The 22,065-nt window shown below is 41.0% G+C and overlaps 1 protein-coding gene across 8 annotated transcripts in view; it reads left to right on the forward strand.

Annotated features, from left to right (window-relative positions):
- The window catches only part of STIM1 (stromal interaction molecule 1), a 231,916-nt gene that overhangs the window by 126,625 nt on the left and 83,226 nt on the right, over nucleotides 1-22,065 (forward strand). The window lies entirely within an intron of this gene.

Consider the following 22,065-nt stretch of genomic DNA (forward strand, 5'->3'; position numbering starts at 1 on the left):
TCTCGTTCATTTACATATTGTCTATTGCTGCTTTTATACAAGAACAGCAGAGTTGTGTAGTTGCGACAGAGACCATATGGACCACCAAGCCTAAAATATTTACTGTCTGACTCTTTACAGAAAAAGTTTATCTGGCCTCTAGTCTAACCTATCAATTTTAAAAAAACAGCTTTTTGGAGAAAGAATTCACATACTGTGCAATTCACCCATTTATATACAATTCAATGGGTTTTAGTATATTCACAGATATGTGCAACCATCACCTCAGTCAATTAAAAACATTTTTGTCACCTCAAAAAGAAACCACATACACATTAGCTATTGTTCTTTCTCCACATTTCCCCCAGCCCTAAGCAACCACGAATCTACTTTCTCTTTCTGTAGTTTTGCCTATTACGGACATTTCATGTAAATTCAATCATATAATATGTGGTCTGTTGTAACTAGCTTTTTTCACTTAGCATGTTTTCAAGGTGCATTCATGTTGTATCAGTACTGCCTATACATGTTCATGTATATATATCTGTACTTTATTTCTTTTCATGGGCAAATAATATTCTATTGCATGGACATACCAGTTTTGTTTAGCATTCATCAATTTATAGACATCTGGTTTGTTTCACTTTTTGGCTATAATGAATACTGCTGCTATAGACATGTATAAGTTTTTGTGTGGACGTGTGTTTTATGTTTTGTTTGGATGTATACTTTTATTTCTCTTGGGTACATACATATGAATAGAATTGCTGGGTCATATGGTAACTGTGTTTACCTGTTTTAGGAACTGCCAGAGTATTTTCCATATAAAAATGGTTCAAGTGGCTAAACCATTTTTACATTCCTGCCAGCAGTGTATGAGGGATCTGTTCTCTCCACATGCTCATCAACACTTGTTATTGTCTGACTTTTTGATTACAGTCATCCTAGTTGGTATAAAGCAATATCTCATTATGATTTTGATTTACATTTCTCTGATGACTAATGGTATTGAACATCTTTTCATGTGCTTAATGGTTATTTGTATATCTTCTTTAGAGAAATATTTTCTCAGATCCTTTGCTCATTTATTTTATTTTTTATTATTTAAAAAAATTTCCATCTTCATTTTATATTCATGGGGTACACGTGCAGGTTTGTTACAAGAGTGTATTGCGTGATGCTGAGGTTTGGGATTCTATTGATTTTCTTATGCAGACAGTGACCATAGCATCCAATGGGAATTTTTTCAGTCCTTCTCCCTATCCCCACTCCTTTTGGAGATCCCAGTATCTATTGTTCACATCTTTGTGTTTGTGTGTACCCAAGATTTAGCTCCCGCTTACAAGTGGGAACATGCAATATCTGGTTTTCTGTGTCTGCATTAATTCACTTAGGATAATGGCATCCAGCTGCATTCATGTTGCTGCAAAATATTTTCATGGTCAATATGTACCACATTTTCTTTCCTTTCTTTTTTTTTTTTTTTTTTTTTTTGAGTCAGGGTCTTTCTCTGTCACCCAGACTGGAGTGCAGTGGCATGATTCCAGCTCACTGCAGCCTCAATCTCCTTGGCTCAAGCATTCCTCCCACCTCAGCTTCTGAGTAGCTGGAACTACAGGCATGCGCCACTGCCTGGCTAATTTCTTTGTATTGTTTTGTAGATACGGGGTTTTGCCATGTTGCCCGGGCTGGTCTTGAACTCCTGGGCTCAAGCTCTCCTCCCTCCTTGGCCTCCCAAAGTGCTGGTATTACAGGCGTGAACCACCGTGCCTGGCCTGTATCACATTAATTAATGGCATCTAGTTTGATTTCATGCCTTTGCTATTGTGAATAGTGCTCCAGTGAACATATGAGTGCACATGTCTTTTTAGTAGAATAATTTATTTTCCTTTGGGTATGTATACAGTAATGGAATTGATGGATCGAATGGTAGTTCTATTTTTAGTACTCTTAGAAATCTCCAAACTGCTGTGGCCGGGCGCGGTGGCTCACGCCTGTAATCCCAGCACTTTGGTAGGCTGAGGCGGGTGGATCACCTGAGGTCGGGAGTTCAAGACCAGCCTGACCAACATGGGGAAACCCAATCTCTACTAAAAATACAAAAAAATTAGCCGGTCATGGTGGCGCATGCCTGTAATCCCAGCTACTTGGAAGGCTGAGGCAGGAGAATCGCGTGAACCTGGGAGGCGGAGGTTGCGGTGAGCCGAGATTGTGCCATTGCACTCCAGCCTGGGCAACAAGAGTGAAACTCCATCTCAAAAAAAAAAAAAAAAAAAAAAAAAAAATCTCCAAACTGCTTTCCACAGTGGCTGGACTAATTTACATTCCCATCAACTGTGTATAAGTGTTTTCTTTTCTCTGCAGCCTTGCCAACATCTGTTTTTTTTTTTTTTTTTTTTTTTTTTTAGTTTTTAATAATAACTTTGCGTCCTGGTATGGTGGCTCATGCCTGTAATCCCAGCGCTTTGGGTGGTGGGTGGATTGCCTGAAGCCAGGAGTTCGAGACCAGCCAGGGCAATGTGGCAGAACTTGGTCTCTACAAAAAAAAAAAATACAAAAATTAGCTGGGCATGGTGATGTGTGCCTATAATTCCAGCTACTCAGGAGGCTGAGACATGAGAATGGCTTGAACCCAGTAGGCGGAGGTTGTAGTGAGCCGAGATTGGGCCACTGCACTTTAGCCTGGGTGACAGAGTGAGACTCTGTCTCAAAAAAAAATTTAAATAAAATAAAAAACCTTTACTTATTTTTAAATTGGGTTTTCTTTTTGGTATTGAGTTGTTAAAGTTCTTTATATATTTTAGGTACAAATCCCTTATGAGATACGTGATTTGAAAATATTTTCTCCCATTCTGTGGGTTGCTTTTTCACTTTCTTGGTTGTATCCTTTGAAGCACAGAAGTTTTAAATTTTGATGAAGTCCAGTTTATTTATTTTTTTGCTGTTGTTTCTGCTCATACTTTTGAGGTCATGTCTGAGAAACCATTGTCAAATCCAAGGTCGTGATGACTTACCCCTGTGTTTTCTTCTAAGAGTTTTAAAGGCATCTGAAGCTTAATGTGCACTAGCTGGATTCTAAATATCCTCTCATCCAAAACCTGCTGTATATACTGCCTTCCTCATCTCAGTTGAAGGCAAGTCCATTGTTTCAATTGCCTGGGCAAAAAATATTCTAAATAATTCATAATTTTTCCTCAACTCCACATCTATTGGTAAATCCTGTGGGTTCTCCCTTTAAAACATATCCAAAATAGAATCATTTCTTACTATCATTCCACTGTAGGCACCAAGTCTCAATAGTCTCCTAGCAGATAATCATGTCTACATTTATTCTCAATGTAGCAGCTAGAGAGCTTTTTTGAAAAAAAAAAAAAAAATGTAAACCAGATCATTTCACTCTCCTCAAAACTTCATTTTTTTGTTTGGTGTGAAGGCCACAGTCTCCACAAAAGTTAGCAAGGCCCTCTGTGATCTGGTCCCCACTTATTCTGATCTCCTCTCTGACTTATATTCCCCTTGTCACTCACTGTAGCCACACTCTTTGGTGTTCCTTCATACTCTTTTATATTCCTGCTTTAGGGCCTTGGTTCTAGCTTTTGCCGCTGCCTGGACTATTGTTTCCTCAGGTATTTAGTTTATGCCCTCATATTTCCATATAAAATATACTTTGTGGCTGGGCGTGATGGCTCACGCCTGTAATCCCAGCACTTTGGGAGGCCAAGGTGGGTAGATCACTTGAGGTCAGGAGTTTGAGACCAGCCTGGCCAACATAGTAAAACCCTGTCTCTACTAAAAATACAAAATTAGCCGGGCGTGGTGGCATATGCCTGTAATCTCAGCTACTCGAGAGGCTCAGGCAGGAGAAATGCTTGAACCCAAGAGGTGGAGGTTGTGGTGAGCAGAGATTGTGCCACTGCACTCCAGCCTGGGCGACAGAGGGAGACTCTGTCTCAAAAAAACAAAAAACGAAACAAAAACCCCAAAAATATTCTTTGTCATTTGTCATACTTCATCTTATCAAAGAGACCTTTCCCAGACCACCCTATTTAATAATGAAATCTGCACCTCTACTCCATTCCTGGCACCCAGATCTTCATTATGAATCACTTTTTAAAATAATTTTTAAGAACTTATCATCATCTGGATTTTATTATTTAACCACTTATTGTTTTATTATTTATTGCCTAGAATATAAAGTTCATAAGGGAAAGGGATCTGTTTTGTTCACTGCTATATCTCCAGTACCTAGAACAGTACCTGGCTCACTGTTGGTACTTTTTTGTATGGATTCAAAGTACTATCTGGGGGGTCACTTAAAGAGCTTCCTTTAGTATTTTTTTGTAAGGTGTGTCAGTTAGCAATGAATTTTCTCAGTGTTTGTTTATCTGGAAATGTCTTTATTTTCACAAGAGTTTTGCCGGATGTACAATTCTTGGTTGACATCCTCTCACTTCAGTGAGCCCTTTCATCATGTTATCCCGTTGTCTTCTGGCATCCATTATTTTTGGTGAGAAGTTAACTGTTAATCTTACTGGGTTCACATGTGTGTGATGAGTCATTTTTCTCTTGCTGCTTTCAAACTTTCTCATTGCCTTTGACTTTTAGCGTTTTACTTAATGTGTCTATTTGTGGATCTCTTTGCATTTATCCTATTTGGAGTTTATTAGATTTTCTTTATGGGTAGATTAATGTTTTTCAAAACTTGGGAGGTTTTTCAGCCATTATTTCTTTGAATATTTTTCCTTCTCCTTTTTCTTTCTTTCTTTTTTTTCTTTTTTTTTTTTTTTTGAGACATAGTCTCACTCTGTCACCCAGGCTGGAGTACAGTGGCACAATCTCAGCTCACTCCAATCTGACTCCTGGGTTCAAGCGATTCTCATGTCTCAGCCTCCCCGAGTAGCTGGGATCACAGGCGTACACCACCACACCGGGCTAATTTTTGTATTTTTAGTATAGATGTGGTTTTGCCATGTCGTCCAGGCTGGTCTTTAACTCCTGGCCTCAAACAATCCACCCACTTTGGCCTCTCACAGGTGTGAGTCTTTCTGCTCCTTTTTCTTTATCTTCCCCTTCTGGTATTCATATGTTGGTGTGATTAATGGTGTTCTACATTTCTCTGAGGCTCTGTTCATTTTTCTTCATTCCTTTTTCTCTGTGTTTTTAGGATTGTATAATCTCTATCAGTCTCTCTTGAAGTTTGCTAATTCTTTCTTCTGCCAGTTCAGATCTACTATTTAGCCCCTCTCCTAATTTTCCACTTCAGTTATTGTACTTTTCAACTCCAGAACATCCATTTGGTTCTTTTTTTAAAACAATAATTTGTCTCTTTATTGACATTCTTTATTTGATGCAACATTGACATCATGCATTCCTTTACCTCTTTAAAAATCATGATTTTTTTTTTTAATCTTTGGACATATTTATAATGGCTAATTTGTAGTCTTTTTCTGTTAAATCTGACATCTGGTCCCTCTTACTGAGAGTTTCTGTTGCCTACTTTTTTTCTGGTATATGGGTCACACTTTCGTGTTTCTTTGTTTTCTGTTTTTTTGTTTGTTTGTTTGAAGCTGAACATTTTTGATAATATATTGTAGCAACTTTGGGTACTTGTCTGATTCCTCTGGGGCTTATTATTATTTGCTTGTTTATTTATTTAATGACTGGCTAGATTGTTTAAGTGGTTGATCCCCCTCCTCCCACAGTGTGAATCCTCTGATGTTGCTCCTCAGAGGACTTTGGTATGCCCACAGTCATATTTGGATGATAATGGTTTGGGCAGAACTTTGACTGTCTCTTTCCCTGGCCACACCCAGCTTTTTAGGTTCACTAATTGCCATCTGGTTGCTCTGCTCTTTTCAGCAATGCCCTGAGGCATAAGTTGCTTCCCAGACTAATCCAACTATATTAGGGTTCCTTTGAAGGGATAGCTCCTGAGGTCATTGTTTGAGATTTGTTCTTTTTTGGTTTGTTTTTGGAGATAGAGTCCCACTCTTTCACCCAGGCTAGAGTGCAGTGGCGTGATCATGGCTCACTGCAGCCTCAACCTCCTGGACTCCAGTGATCCTCCTACTTCAGCCTCCTGAGTAATTGGGACCACAGGTGTGTGCTACTACACCTGGCTTCTTTTTTTTTTTTTTAAGTTCTGGGATATATGTGCAGGATGTGCAGGTGGCCTGGCTAATTTTTAAATTTTTTGTAAAGATGGGGTCTCCCTATGTTGCCCAGGCTGGTGAAATTTGTTCTTACCCTGAGAGACTCCTCCCAGCTGTCTCTTTCCCTAGTTATCTCCAGCAAATTCTCTAGTCTACAGTTTAGCCTATATCTCCAATGAATCTGCTAATCTTTTCCTTTCACCACAACTTCTACTCTTTTGAGAGTACCCTACCCTTAGTCTTGAAATTCTCTACACTCTGTCACAGATGAGGTCATTTCCCCTGGGAAGAGATTCAGAGCTCTTTGTTTTATAGCCTGCTTCCTCGGCCAGGCAAAATCTTTGAGTCACGATTCTGGAGCTAGGGTGGGGGACAATGACATGCTTCTGAGTGACATCACCACTTTAGGAGCTGAGGACTTGGTGGAGGGGTGGCAGTAGCCTCAGGTCTTTTTGGTTTGCTTCTCCCAGAGTGTAATCACCATCTTATGAGCCAGGGCAATGCCAGTTGTGGCTCCAGTATTCTCAGTGGCACTGCATCCAAGGTAAAGCTCTCGTCCTATGAGTGGGGTTTAAACGGGACAAAAGAGGTCCACCTTTTAGCTGCACTCACTTAGAACTTAGCCCCAGCAACAGGTAGCTGGGGGAAGGATCAGAAATGCTAATATCCTGCTCAGGACATTCCAGGCAGCTAACCCTTTAACAGGGAGCTTGAGAGAGAAGGTCTGTGTTTTTAGCTGCATCAGTGTGCAGTGGAGTTTCTGTGTCATTGAGTTGGGAGAGGCAAGGTGGAGAACAGGTATTGGTTTAAATATTGTGGACTCTCGCTGTTCTTAGATTTTCTTGAGCATATGTTTCTTCATTGGCTGTGTGCCTTTAAGACCATTTCCAGAAACTTTAAATGGTTGCTTTTGAAAAATAAGTTTCACTAGTTTTACTGGAGAGTGGGTCTTTGGAGCTTCTCATGCTGTCAAACTAGAAGTCCCTTCTAACCCATCAATTTTGTAACTGTTCTTTCTCATAGTGCATTTTCTCCAGTCCTATGCATTCAGCCTATATAAATGTGGCAGTGTTTACCTCAATTAAGAAGATAATCTCTTTCCTCTGGGGAAATATTTTCTAATTAGTGATCTATTTCTGTCCTCCTTTCATAAAACAAAGGTTCCCCAGACAGTATTCTTTGGCTAGCCTGGATACTTTGGTTCTGACAGTTTGTAAGACTGCAGATGTTAGAGTTTCTCTGTCTTTGCCATTCTGGCCAGGTACCCGGCAAGCTGAAACTTTTAATGCTGCCTCTAGGATTTGACCTGTGTCATGTGCCCAGTGTTTTGGTGGGGCATCAACGATGATTCCATGACAAGCACTGAGCTTTCTCATTGACCTCAGAGGGATTCTCTGTATCTATGTATGTGCTAGGTGCTGGAAAAAAAGGAGTAAAAGGAAAGGCAGTGTTGCTGCCTTTGAAGAAGTTCCCCTAGTGGTGGAGATAGCCATAAAACAGATAAGGACACTATAATTTATTAAGTGGATAGTGTGAGGCACAATGGCGTGCACCTGTAGTACCAGCTACTTGGGAGGCTGAGGTGGGAGAATTGCTTGAGCCCAGAGTTCAAGACCAGCCTTAGCAATATATCGAAACCCTGTCTCTAAAAAAAAATAAAATTTTAAGAGTGAACACTGTGATAGAGTTGCAGAAGAGGACGCCCTAAGTCAGCTTTTCCCATGTTATAGTCACTGACACATAATCCGGATCTCAACAGATGACTAGGAGTGATAAGGAGAATGTTTTAAGTGAGGGAATAGCATGTACAAAGATATTGTACAGGTGAAAAGCCTGGTACTGTCAGAGAGTTTTAAGTAATTCATTATCATTGGGAATTGGGAATTGATTATCATTGGGAATGAGAGGAAGTGGCAACTGATGCACTGAGGAAGGCCAGCCCATAGAGGAGGGAGGGTCTTGCATAAAGTTGTAAAGTTTTGATTTTAAATGGAGTTAAAGCTTTAAAAGCTTTCAAAGAATCATAGAGTAGAACAGAAAGGACCTTAGAGGTTAGTAGACTACAATGTCTTGTCTTAACTATCTCCATTCCTAACCTCTTGACACATGGACTTCATATAGCAAGCACTTAGAAAATATCCGTTTTCTACCACCTCTATAGGTCTTCCTTACATATGAGGGATCAGCATCACTGTAATAGTGGGCCCTAGGATTGTACATTCTTTTAGTATCTTTAATCCTTCTTAAAACATATTACACACACACACAGACAGGAGAGCTTATTTTGTGCCAGGCACTATTCTAAGGTATTTAGTTGAATTTACTCATTTATGCTTCCCTCAACATGAGGGTTGTTAGGTTTTGTGCTACTATCTTCATTTTACAAATGATGCAAGTTATACACTGAAACTAAGTGGTGGAACGAGGATTCAAACTCAGGCAGCCAGGTCTAGAATCAAACTCTAAAGTATCATGTTACATTGAATCCAAGCTAGTGTAACTCTCTGGCTCCTGGCTAAATATCTTTCTTTTAGATAGGCTGACAATTTGGGGACCTTTTTCTTTCTTCTATTCAATAGACAATTATGTCTTGACTAGCTATTGTAAGCTAAGCTCTCTGCTACATGTTATAGGACAAACTCGAGAGACACTCCTTCAGTTATTTAATAACCACACACCCTGCTCTGTGCCAGGCCCTCGGCTTGGAGATGGATTTATGGAGCTAAATTAATTATTCATTTATGTATTCCAGAAAATTTACAAGATGCTGGTGAAGAATAAATGATAAATAAAATATAGTCTCTATTTTTGAGTTGCTTAGGGAGAGTAAGAGGGGGATAATGTATACCCTGAGAACTAAGGGAACAAATAGGATAGGGCAATGAACTCACCTGGGAGAGATCTAGAAAACTTCACAGAAGGCAGTGACTTTTTATTTAATAGACAAAGAGTGGGAGAAAGCATTTTAAATGGAGCACCTTGTGCAAAATCTTGGGGGTATAAAAGATCATGGTTTGGTCAAGGAGCATGAAATGGCTTGATGTGTCTAGAGCAGGCAACTTTTTCTGTAAAGGATTAGATAGTAATTATTTTAGACTTTGATAGCCATAGAGTCTCTGTTACAAATACTCAACTCTGTCTTTGTAGCATGAAAGCAGCCACAGAAAATATGCATCAATGCATGAGCCTGGCTATGTTTCAGCAAAACTTTATGAAAACTGGCTGGGCATGGTGGCTTATGCCTGCAATCCCATCACTTTGGGAAGCCAAGGCAGGAGGATTGCTTGAGTCTATGAGTTTGAGACCAGCCTTGACAATATGGTAAGACCCTGTCTCTACAAAAAATGAAGAAAAAATTAGCCCCTGTGCCTGTAGTCCAAGCTACTCGGGAGGCTGAGGCAGGAGGACTGCTTAAGCCCAGGAGGCTGCAGTGAGCCATGTTCACGCCACTGCATTTCAGCATGGGCAATAGAGAGAGACTCAGTCTCAAAACCAACAAACAGCAAACTGGATTTGGCTTACGGCCATAGTTTTCTGACCCAATATCTGGTGTGTAAGGTGTCTGGTAGGGAGGGAGAGTGGCCAGGAAGGTACTTAGGAAGTTAATGTGTCATATTGTAAAAGACCTTGAATGCCAGGCCAAGAAGCTAGGGCTTTATCTTGTAGGTAATGGGGAGCCATGAGATGTTAAGTAAGGGAGTTGGAATAGATATTTACTTTAAGATCATTCTAGAGTGATTGTGGCAGGGGGAGGAGCCAAGATGGCCGAATAGGAACAGCTCTGTTCTACAGCTCCCAGCGTGAGCGATGCAGTAGACGGGTGATTTCTGCATTTCCATTTGAGGTACCGGGTTCATCTCACTAGGGAGTGCCAGACAGTGGGCGCAGGACAGTGGGTGCAGCGCACCATGCGCCAGCCAAAGCAGGGCAAGGCATTGCCTCACTCGGGAAGTGCAAGGGATCAGGGAGTTAGTTCCCTTTCCTGGTCAAGGAAAAGGGTGACAGACGGCACCTGGAAAATCGGGCCACTCCCACCCAAATACTGCACTTTTCCGACGGGCTTAGGAAACGGCGCACCAGAAAATTATATCCTGCACCTGGCTTGGAGGGTCCTACGCCCATGGAGTCTCGCTGATTGCTAGCACAGCAGTCTGAGATCAAACTGCAAGGCGGCAGCGAGGCTGGGGGAGGGGTGCCCGCCATTGCCCAAGCTCGCTTAGGTAAACAAAGCAGCTGGGAAGCTTGAATTGGGTGGAGCCCACCACAGCTCAAGGAGGCCTGCCTGCATCTGTAGGCTCCACCTCTGGGGGCAGGGCACAGACAAACAAAAAGACAGCAGTAACCTCTGCAGACTTAAATGTCCCTGTCTGACAGCTTTGAGGAGAGCAGTGGTTCTCCCAGCACGCAGCTGGAGATCTGAGAACGGGCAGACTGCCTCCTCAAGTGGGTCCCTTACCCCGACCCCCAAGCAGCCTAACTGGGAGGCACCCCCCAGTAGGGGCAGACTGACAACTCACACAGCCAGGTACTCCTCTGAGACAAAACTTCCAGAGGAACGATCAGACAGCAGCATTCGTGGATCATGAAAATCCGCGGTTCTGCAGACACCGCTGCTGATACCCAGGCAAACAGGGTCTGGAGTGGACCTCTAGCAAACTCCAACAGACCTGCAGCTGAGGGTCCTGTCTGTTAGAAGGAAAACTAACAAACAGAAAGGACATCCACACCAAAAACCCATCTGTACATCACCATCATCAAAGACCAAAAGTAGATAAAACCACAAAGATGGGGAAAAAACAGAGCAGAAAAACTGGAAACTCTAAAAAGCAGAGCGCCTCTCCTCCTCCAAAGGAACGCAGTTCCTCACCAGCAACGGAACAAAGCTGGACGGAGAATGACTTTGATGAGTTGAGAGAAGAAGGCTTCAGACGATCAAACTACACCGAGCTACAGGAGGAAATTCAAACCAAAGGAAAAGAAGTTGAAAACTTTGAAAAAAACTTAGATGAATGTATAACTAGAATAACCAATACAGAGAAGTGCTTAAAGGAGCTGATGGAGCTGAAAGCCAAGGCTCGAGAACTACGTGAAGAATGCAGAAGCCTCAGGAGCCAATGCAATCAACTGGAAGAAAGGGTATCAGTGATGGAAGATGAAATGAATGAAATGAAGCGAGAAGGGAAGTTTAGAGAAAAAAAGAATAAAAAGTAACGAGCAAAGCCTCCAAGAAATATGGGACTATGTGAAAAGACCAAATCTGCGTCTGATTGGTGTACCTGAAAGTGATGGGGAGAATGGAACCAAGTTGGAAAACACTCTGCAGGATATTATCCAGGAGAACTTCCCCAATCTAGCAAGGCAGGCCAACATTCAGATTCAGGAAATACACAGAACACCATAAAGATACTCCTCGAGAAGAGCAACCCCAAGACACGTAATTGTCAGATTCACCAAAGTTGAAATGAAGGAAAAAATGTTAAGGGCAGCCAGAGAGAAAGGTCGAGTTACCCACAAAGGGAAGGCCAACAGACTAACAGCGGATCTCTCGGCAGAAACTCTACAAGCCAGAAGAGAGTGGGGACCAATATTCAACATTCTTAAAGAAAAGAATTTTCAACCCAGAATTTCATATCCAGCCAAACTAAGCTTCATAAGTGAAGGAGAAATAAAATACTTTACAGACAAGCAAATGCTGAGAGATTTTGTCACCACCAGGCCTGCCCTAAAAGAGCTCCTGAAGGAAGCACTAAACATGGAAAGGCACAACCAGTACCAGCCACTTTAAAATCATACCAAAATGTAAAGACCATTGAGATTAGGAAGAAACTGCATCAACTAACGAGCAAAATAACCAGCTAACATCATAATGACAGGATCAAATTCACACATAACAATATTAACTTTAAATGTAAATGTACTAAATGCTCCAATTAAAAGACACAGACTGGCAAATTGGATAAAGAGTCAAGACCCATCAGTGTGCTGTATTCAGGAAACCCATCTCACGTGCAGAGACACACATAGGCTCAAAATAAAAGGATGGAGGAAGATCTACCAAGCAAATGGAAAACAAAAAAAGGCAGGGGTTGCAATCCTAGTCTCTGATAAAACAGACTTTAAACCAACAAAGATCAAAAGAGACAAAGAAGGCCATTACATAATGGTAAAGGGATCAATTCAACAAGAAGAGCTAACTATCCTAAATACATATGCACCCAATACAGGAGCACCCAGATTCATAAAGCAAGTCCTGAGTGACCTACAAAGAGACTTAGACTCCCACACAATAATAATGGGAGACTTTAACACCCCACTGTCAACATTAGACAGATCAACGAGACAGAAAGTTAACAAGGATACCCAGGAATTGAACTCAGCTCTGCACCAAGCGGACCTAATAGATATCTACAGAACTCTCCACCCCAAATCAACAGAATATACATTTTTTTCAGCACCACACCACACCTATTCCAAAATTGACCACATAGTTGGAAGTAAAGCGCTCCTCAGCAAATGTAAAACATCAGACATTGTAACAAACTGTCTCTCAGACCACAGTGCAATCAAACTAGAACTCAGGATTAAGAAACTCACTCAGAACCGCTCAACTACATGGAAACTGAACAATCTGCTCCTGAATGACTACTGGGTACATAAGGAAATGAAGGCAGAAATAAAGATGTTCTTTGAAACCAATGAGAACAAAGACACAACATACCAGAATCTCTGGGACACATTCAAAGCAGTGTGTAGAGGGAAATTTATAGCACTAAATGCCCACAAGAGAAAGCAGGAAAGATCCAAAATTGACACCCTAACATCACAATTAAAAGAACTAGAAAAGCAAGAGCAAACACATTCAAAAGCTAGCAGAAGGCAAGAAATAACTAAAATCAGAGCAGAACTGAAGGAAATAGAGACACAAAAAACCCTTAAAAAAATCAATGAATCCAGGAGCTGGTTTTTTGAAAGGATCAACAAAATTGATAGACCGCTAGCAAGACTAATAAAGAAAAAAAGAGAGAAGAATCAAATAGACGCAATAAAAAATGATAAAGGGGATATCACCACCGATCCCACAGAAATACAAACTACCATCAGAGAATACTACAAACACCTCTAGGCAAATAAACTAGAAAATCTAGAAGAAATGGATAAATTCCTGGACACATACACTCTCCCAAGACTAAACCAGGAAGAAGTTGAATCTCTGAATAGACCAATAACAGGAGCTGAAATTGTGGCAATAATCAATAGCTTACCAACCAAAAAGAGTCCAGGACCCAATGGATTCACAGCCAAATTCTACCACAGGTACAAGGAGGAACTGGTACCATTCCTTCTGAAACTACTCCAATCATAGAAAAAGAGGGAATCCTCCCTAACTCATTTTATGAGGCCAGCATCATCCTGATACCAAAGCCGGGCAGAGACACAACCAAAAAAGAGAATTTTAGACCAATATCCTTGATGAACATTGATGCAAAAATCTTCAATAAAATAGTGGCAAACTGAATCCAGCAGCACATCAAAAAGCTTATCCACCATGATCAAGTGGGCTTCATCCCTGGGGTACAAGGCTGGTTCAATATACGCAAATCAATAAATGTAATCCAGCATATAAACAGAACCAAAGACAAAAACCACATGATTATCTCAATAGATGCAGAAAAGGCCTTTGAAAAAATTCAACAACCCTTCATGCTGAAAACTCTCAATAAATTAGGTATTGATGGGACGTATCTCAAAATAATAAGAGCTATCTATGACAAACCCACAGCCAATATCATACTGAATGGGCAAAAACTGGAAGCATTCCCTTTGAAAACTGGCACAAGACAGGGATGCCCTCTCTCACCACTCCTATTCAACATAGTGTTGGAAGTTCTGGCCAGGGCAACTAGGCAGGAGAAAGAAATAAAGGGTATTCAATTAGGAAAAGAGGAAGTCAAATTGTCCCTGTTTGCAGATGACATGACTGTATATCTGGAAAACCCCATTGTCTCAGCCCAAAATCTCCTTAAGCTGATAAGCAACTTCAGCAAAGTCTCAGGATAAAAAAATGAATGTACAAAAATCACAAGCATTCTTATACACCAATAATAGACAAACAGAGAGCCAAATCATGAGTGAACTCCCATTCGCAATAGCTTCAAAGAGAATAAAATACTTAGGAATCCAACTTACAAGGGACGTGAAGGACCTCTTCAAGGAGAACTACAAACCACTGCTCAATGAAATAAAAGAGGATACAAACAAATGGAAGAACATTCCATGCTCCTGGGTAGGAAGAATCAATATTGTGAAAATGGCCATGCTGCCCAAGGTAATTTATAGATTCAATGCCATCCCCATCAAACTACCAATGACTTTCTTCACAGAATTGGAAAAAACCACTTTAAAGTTCATGTGGAACCAAAAAAGAGCCCACATCGCCAAGTGAATCCTAAGCCAAAAGAACAAAGCCGGAGGCATCACGCTACCTGACTTCAAACTATACTACAAGGCTACAGTAACCAAAACAGCATGGTACTGGTACCAAAACAGAGATATAGATCAATGGAACAGAACAGAGCCCTCAGAAATAACGCCGCATATCTACAACTATCTGATCTTTGACAAACCTGAGAAAAACAAGCAATGGGGAAAGGATTCCCTATTTAATAAATGGTGCTGGGAAAACCGGCTAGCCATATGTAGAAAACTGAAACTGGATCCCTTCCTTACACCTTATACAAAAATTAATTCAAGATGGATTAAAGACTTAAATGTTAGACCTAAAACCATAAAAACCCTAGAAGAAAACCTAGGCATTACCATTCAGGACATAGGCATGGGCAAGGACTTCATGTCTAAAACACCAAAAGCAATGGCAACAAAAGCCAAAATTGACAAATGGGATCTCATTAAACTAAAGAGCTTCTGCACAGCTAAAGAAACTACCATCAGAGTGAACAGGCAACCTACAAAATGGGAGAAATTTTTTGCAACCTACTCATCTGACAAAGGGCTAATATCCAGAATCTACAATGAACTTAAACAAACTTACAAGAAAAAAACAGCCCCATCAAAAAGTGGGCAAAGGATATGAATAGAAACTTCTCAAAAGAAGACATTTATGCAGCCAAAAAACACATGAGAAAATGGTCATCATCACTGGTCATCAGAGAAATGCAAATCAAAACCACAGTGAGATACCATCTCACACCAGTTAGTATGGCAATCATTAAAAAGTCAGGAAACAACAGGTGCTGGAGAGTATGTGGAATAATAGGAACCCTTTTACACTGTTGGTGGGACTGTAAACTAGTTCAACCATTGTGGAAGTCAGTGTAGCGACTCCTCAGGGATCCGGAACTAGAAATACCATTTGACCCAGCCATTCCATTACTGGGTATATACCCAAAGGACTATAAATCATGCTGCTATAAAGACACATGCACGCGTATGTTTATTGTGGCAGTATTCACAATAGCAAAGACTTGGAACCAACCCAAATGTCCAACAATGATAGACTGGATTAAGAAAATGTGGCACATATACACCATGGCATACTATGCAGCCATAAAAAATGATGAGTTCATCTCCTTTGTAGGGACATGGATGAAATTGGAAATCATCATTCTCAGTAAACTATTGCAAGGACAAAAAACCAAACACCGCATGTTCTCACTCATAGGTGGGAATTGAACAATGAGAACACATGGACACAGGAAGGGGAATATCACACTCTGGGGACTGTGGTGGGGTGGGGGGAGGGGGTAGGGATAGCTTTAGGAGATATACCTAATGCTAAATGACGAGTTAATGGGTGCAGCACACCAGCATGGCACATGTATACATATGTAACTAACCTGCACATTGTGCACATGTACCCTAAAACTTAAAGTATAATAATAATAATGATAAAAAAGATCATTCTAGTGTCTAATATGGTAGATAGACTGACAGAAAAGAGACTAGACGTACAAAGATAAGTGAGAGATGACTGCTGTATCCCTGCCTTGAGCAACAGCTTCTGATCTCAGTGGAAACAGATATTTCACTCATGAAACGTACATGTCCTAGAACTCTGTAAATGACATTTACAGCTATTGTACCTGAAATATGGTATGCTTCCTTGCTAGATGTTCAAGAGGTAAATAAGAGTTGGTAAACTTTTCAGATCTGGAACATGTGACTTATGGGTTTGATATGGCTTGGTTCTGTGTCCCCACCAAATCTCATGTTGAATTATAATTCCCAGTGCTGGAGGTGGGGCCTGTTAGGAGTGATTGGATTACTGGGGTGATGTTCTCATGAATTGTTTAGCACCATCCCCTCTTAGTATTGAATAGTGAGTGAGTTCTCATGAGATCTGGTCATTTAAAAGTGTGGTAGCACCTCCCCCTTTGCTGTTTCTTCCTCCTGCTCTGGCTGTGTAAGGTGTGTCTGTTTCCCTTTCACCTTCTGCCTTGATTGTAAGTTTCCCAAGGCCTCCCCAGAAGCAGAAGCTGCTATGCTTCCTGTACAGCCTGTGGAATGGTGAGCCAATTAAACCTCTTTTCTTATAAATTACCCAGTCTCAGGTATTTCTTTTTTTCTTTCTTTTTAAAATTTTTTTTGGCGGAGTCTCATGCTGTTGCCCAGGCTGGAGTGCAGTGGCACAATCTCGGCTCCCTGCAACTTCTGTTTCCTGGGTTCAAGCGATTCTCCTTCCTCAGCCTCCCAGGTAGCTGGGATTACAGGCACAAGCCATGATGCCAGCTATTTTTTATATTTTTAGTAGAGACGGGGTTTCACCATGTTGGCCAGGCTGGTCTTGAATTCCTGACCTCAAGTGATCTGCCCACCTCTGGCTCCCAAAGTGCTGGGATTACAGGTGTGAGCCACTGTGCCCAGCCACAGGTATTTCTTTATAGCAATATAATAATGGACTAATGTAGGGTTCTAAATATTGTGGGCTGGGTGGGGGTTGGAGAGCAGCAGAGAAAGTGGGAATGGAGGTGGGACAATTTGGTTTGGGAAATGTGGAAGGTAAGTAGTAGGGAACAAGGTTGGAAAGGGGAGGGAAGAGTTATTGATTCTAAGGAAGAACCCAGGAAAGCCATCCAGATTGCTGTACCCAAAGGTGTGCTGCTCTTCTTCTGGCTTTATGTCAGTGAATTCTGTTCTCTGGTGGATCAAGCTGGCTGGGCCTATTTTGTAGAAATTATAGAGAGATGTCTCCCCTCTTCTCTGCTCCCACTCTCACTACCTCACTACTGCTTAACACTTGGGATGGGTTTATGCCTTGTGCCACCTCCTGGGAGATCACTTTTCTGGGCGCATGGAACTAAATATACTTACTGACAGCTGGTAGCTTGGCTCTTTGGAGAACTGTTGAGCTGTATAGTTCTAGCCAATGCTGCATTCCCCATGGTAAGGCAGGACTCTTGGGGAGCCTCCTTAGGTCTTCCTGAGAGAAGAGCTGCTTGTTCTAAGTCTGAAATAGTAAATCCCTTTGGTGGGATCCAAAAGCTGCCTGTTTAGCTTTGTTATCACCTTTCGTTACTTTTAAACTTTGTCTTAAATCAGACTTTAGCTATTAGCTGGATGTGGGACAGTGTTCAAAGTAAGATGTGGTAATGCCTACTTCAAGTATATTGAACATCAAAGTTACAGCTCAATATAATATTCTTGGGTGCTAGTACCCAGCTTGTGGCTGGGTAACTGGGAACTTCCGTTGGGGGTATATGGTTTGGCAGGGGAGATAGACATCTAATAAGACTGATAAAGGTATTCATAGGCACTATGGGAGCACAGAAGAGGCCACCTTTGATCAAGAATCTTTTTCTGTTACTTTCCTGTCCTTATCTCACTCTCCTTCCAATAATAATCTCAATTAATATCTGAATTGTGCTGTCAAACTCAGTACTTTAGTGTACAACAGGAATTACAAACTATGCCCCTGAAGGGTCAGAGGGCATTGTAAGTGAGTAATGTGGGCTGTATAAATGCATGTGCATAAGTCTGTGTGTGGTGAGAGCTGTGGGAAAATGGAGAGCACACGCCTCTTCAGAAGGAGCAGCTCTGGCAGATTGTTGCCATGTAGTCATGTACTCCAAGAGCAGTTCTAAGAGATAGGGGATTGAGGCCTCCATAGCTCCTTTAGCACCAACTCCCCAACCTTTAAGCTACCCCAAATTGTATAACATATATATATTCATACACGTATATAATATGAATTATACATATTTTATATATAGTCATAGGCCACATAAGGACATTCAGTCAACAGTGGGCCACATATGCAATGTGGTTCCGTAAGATTATAATATATTTTATTATATCTTTTTTATGTTTGGATATGTTTAGATACACAAATACTTACTACTGTGTTACAACTCCCTACGATATTGAGTACAGTAACATGTTGTACAAGTTTGTAGCCTAGGAGCAATAGGCTATTTCATATAACCTAGGTGTGTAGTAGGCTATACACATCTAGCATACTCTATGATGTTGACACATGATGCATTTCTTAGAATGTATCCCCATCATATGTCATAAGTGAATGACATATAATGAAACCAATTTTAACAGAGGCTAATTGATATAAACAAGGGTTAAGTTCCTATGGCATATTTCTGGTCACAAAAACATCACCAAACTTACAAATAAAGACCAGAACACTTACAATATGAAACACTGAAATAAATGTGAGCTGTATATACATTTAAGAAAGATTAATAAAAACAAGTAAGATAATTATTTACCTACTTATTTCAGTTTAGGGTTGAGAGTGTCCAGAGCTTATGCTAGCAGCTCAGGGTGCAAGGTAGGCACCAACTCTGGATAGGACGCCATTTCATTGCATGGCACACTCACACACCCACACTCACTCAGGCTAGGACCATGGAGACATGCCAGTTCACCTAAAATGTACATCTTTGGGATGTGGGAGGAAATCAGAGAATGCACAGAAAACCATGCACACATGGGGAGAGCATGGAAACTTCACACAGACAGTAGCCCCAGCCAGGAATTGATTTTTTTTTCATTGACGTTATAAAGAAATGACATTGAAAGAAATGGTGTTATTTGAGGAGCTGCTGTATATATTTATTCTTTGATATGGAGAATTGATTTTTTCCTTAAGTTTAAGTAAAAGGTTAATAAAAACATCTTCATAAAAAGTTGCATTTTGGCTGGGTGCGGTGGCTCACGCCTGTAATCCCAGCACTTTGGGAGGCTGAGGCGGGCAGATCACGAGGTCAGGAGATCGAGACCATTCTGGCTAACACAGTGAAACCCCGTCTCTACTAAAAATTAAAAAAAAAGGCTTTTTCTGCATCTATTGAGATAATCATGTGGTTTTTGTCTTTGGCTCTGTTTATATGCTGGATTACATTTATTGATTTGCGTATATTGAACCAGCCTTGCATCCCAGGGATGAAGCCCACTTGATCATGGTGGATAAGCTTTTTGATGTGCTGCTGGATTTGGTTTGCCAGTATTTTATTGAGGATTTTTGCATCGATGTTCATCAAGGATATTGGTCTAAAATTCTCTTTTTTGGTTGTGTCTCTGCCCGGCTTTGGTATCAGAATGATGCTGGCCTCATAAAATGAGTTAGGGAGGATTCCCTCTTTTTCTATGATTGGAATAGTTTCAGAAGGAATGGCACCAGTTCCTCCTTGTACCTCTGGTAGAATTCGGCTGTGAATCCATCTGGTCCTGGACTCTTTTTGGTTGGTAAACTATTGATTATTGCCACAATTTCAGCTCCTGTTATTGGTCTATTCAGAGATTCAACTTCTTCCTGGTTTAGTCTTGGGAGAGTGTATGTGTCGAGGAATGTATCCATTTCTTCTAGATTTTCTAGTTTATTTGCGTAGAGGTGTTTGTAGTATTCTCTGATGGTAGTTTGTATTTCTGTGGGATCGGTGGTGATATCCCCTTTATCATTTTTTATTGTGTCTATTTGATTCTTCTCTCTTTTTTTCTTTATTAGTCTTGCTAGCGGTCTATCAATTTTGTTGATCCTTTCAAAAAACCAGCTCCTGGATTCATTGATTTTTTTAAGGGTTTTTTGTGTCTCTATTTCCTTCAGTTCTGCTCTGATTTTAGTTATTTCTTGCCTCCTGCTAGCTTTTGAATGTGTTTGCTCTTGCTTTTCTAGTTCTCTTAATTGTGATGTTAGGGTGTCAATTTTGGATCTTTCCTGCTTTCTCTTGTGGGCATTTAGTGCTATAAATTTCCCTCTACACACTGCTTTGAATGTGTCCCAGAGATTCTGGTATGTTGTGTCTTTGTTCTCGTTGGTTTCAAAGAACATCTTTATTTCTGCCTTCATTTCGTTATGTACCCAGTAGTCATTCAGGAGCAGGTTGTTCAGTTTCCATGTAGTTGAGCGGCTTTGAGTGAGATTCTTAATCCTGAGTTCTAGTTTGATTGCACTGTGGTCTGAGAGATAGTTTGTTATAATTTCTGTTCTTTTACATTTGCTGAGGAGCGCTTTACTTCCAAGTATGTGGTCAATTTTGGAATAGGTGTGGTGTGGTGCTGAAAAAAATGTATATTCTGTTGATTTGGGGTGGAGAGTTCTGTAGATGTCTATTAGGTCAGCTTGGTGCAGAGCTGAGTTCAGACACTTCTCAAAAGAAGACATTTATGCAGCCAAAAAACACATGAAAAAATGCTCATCATCACTGGCCATCAGAGAAATGCAAATCAAAACCACTATGAGATATCATCTCACACCAGTTAGAATGGCAATCATTAAAAAGTCAGGAAACAACAGGTGCTGGAGAGGATGTGGAGAAATAGGAACACTTTTACACTGTTGGTGGGACTGTAAACTAGTTCAACCATTGTGGAAGTCAGTGTGGCGATTCCTCAGGGATCTAGAACTAGAAACACCATTTGACCCAGCCATCCCATTACTGGGTATATACCCAAATGACTATAAATCATGCTGCTATAAAGACACATGCACACGTATGTTTATTGCGGCATTATTCACAATAGCAAAGACTTGGAACCAACCCAAATGTCCATCAATGATAGACTGGATTAAGAAAATGTGGCACATATACACCATGGAATACTATGCAGCCATAAAAAATGATGAGTTCATGTCCTTTGTAGGGACATGGATGAAACTGGAAACCATCATTCTCAGTAAACTATCGCAAGAACAAAAAACCAAACACCGCATATTCACACTCATAGGTGGGAATTGAACAATGAGATCACATGGACACAGGAAGGGGAATATCACACTCTGGGGACTGTGGTGGGGAGGGGGGAGGGGGGAGGGACAGCATTGGGAGATATACCTAATGCTAGATGACGAGTTAGTGGGTGCAGTGCACCAGCATGGCACATGTATACATATGTAACTAACCTGCACAGTGTGCACATGTACCCTAAAACTTAAAGTATAATAAAAAAATAAAAAATAAATTAAAAAAAAAAAAAAAATTAGCCGGGTGTGGTGGCAGGCCCCTGTAGTCCCAGCTACTTGGAAGGCTGAGGCAGGAGAATGGCGTGAACTCAGGAGGCGGAGCTTGCAGTGAGCTGCGATCGCGCCACTGCACTCCAGCCTGTGCAATAGAGAAAGAGTGTCTCAAAAAAAAAAAAAAGTTGCATTTTAAAATTAATTTGTGGCCGGGTGTGGTGGCTCACGCCTGTAATCCCAGCACTTTGGAAGGCCGAGGCAGGCAGATCACTTGAGATCAGGAGTTCGAGACTAGCCTGGCCAACATGCTGAAACCCTGCCTCCACTAAAAACACAAAAATTAGCATGATGGTGGGCGCGTGTAATCCCAGCTACTCAGGAGGCTGAGGCAGGAGAATTGCTTGAACCCGGGGGGCAGAGGTTGCAGTGAGCTGAGATCATGCCACTGCACTCCAGCTTGGGCAGACAGAGTGAGACTCCATCTCAAAATAATAATAATAATAAATAAAG

Source organism: Pan paniscus, chromosome 9 (genome assembly GCF_029289425.2).
Source record: "Pan paniscus chromosome 9, NHGRI_mPanPan1-v2.0_pri, whole genome shotgun sequence".
Taxonomy (NCBI): domain Eukaryota; kingdom Metazoa; phylum Chordata; class Mammalia; order Primates; family Hominidae; genus Pan; species Pan paniscus.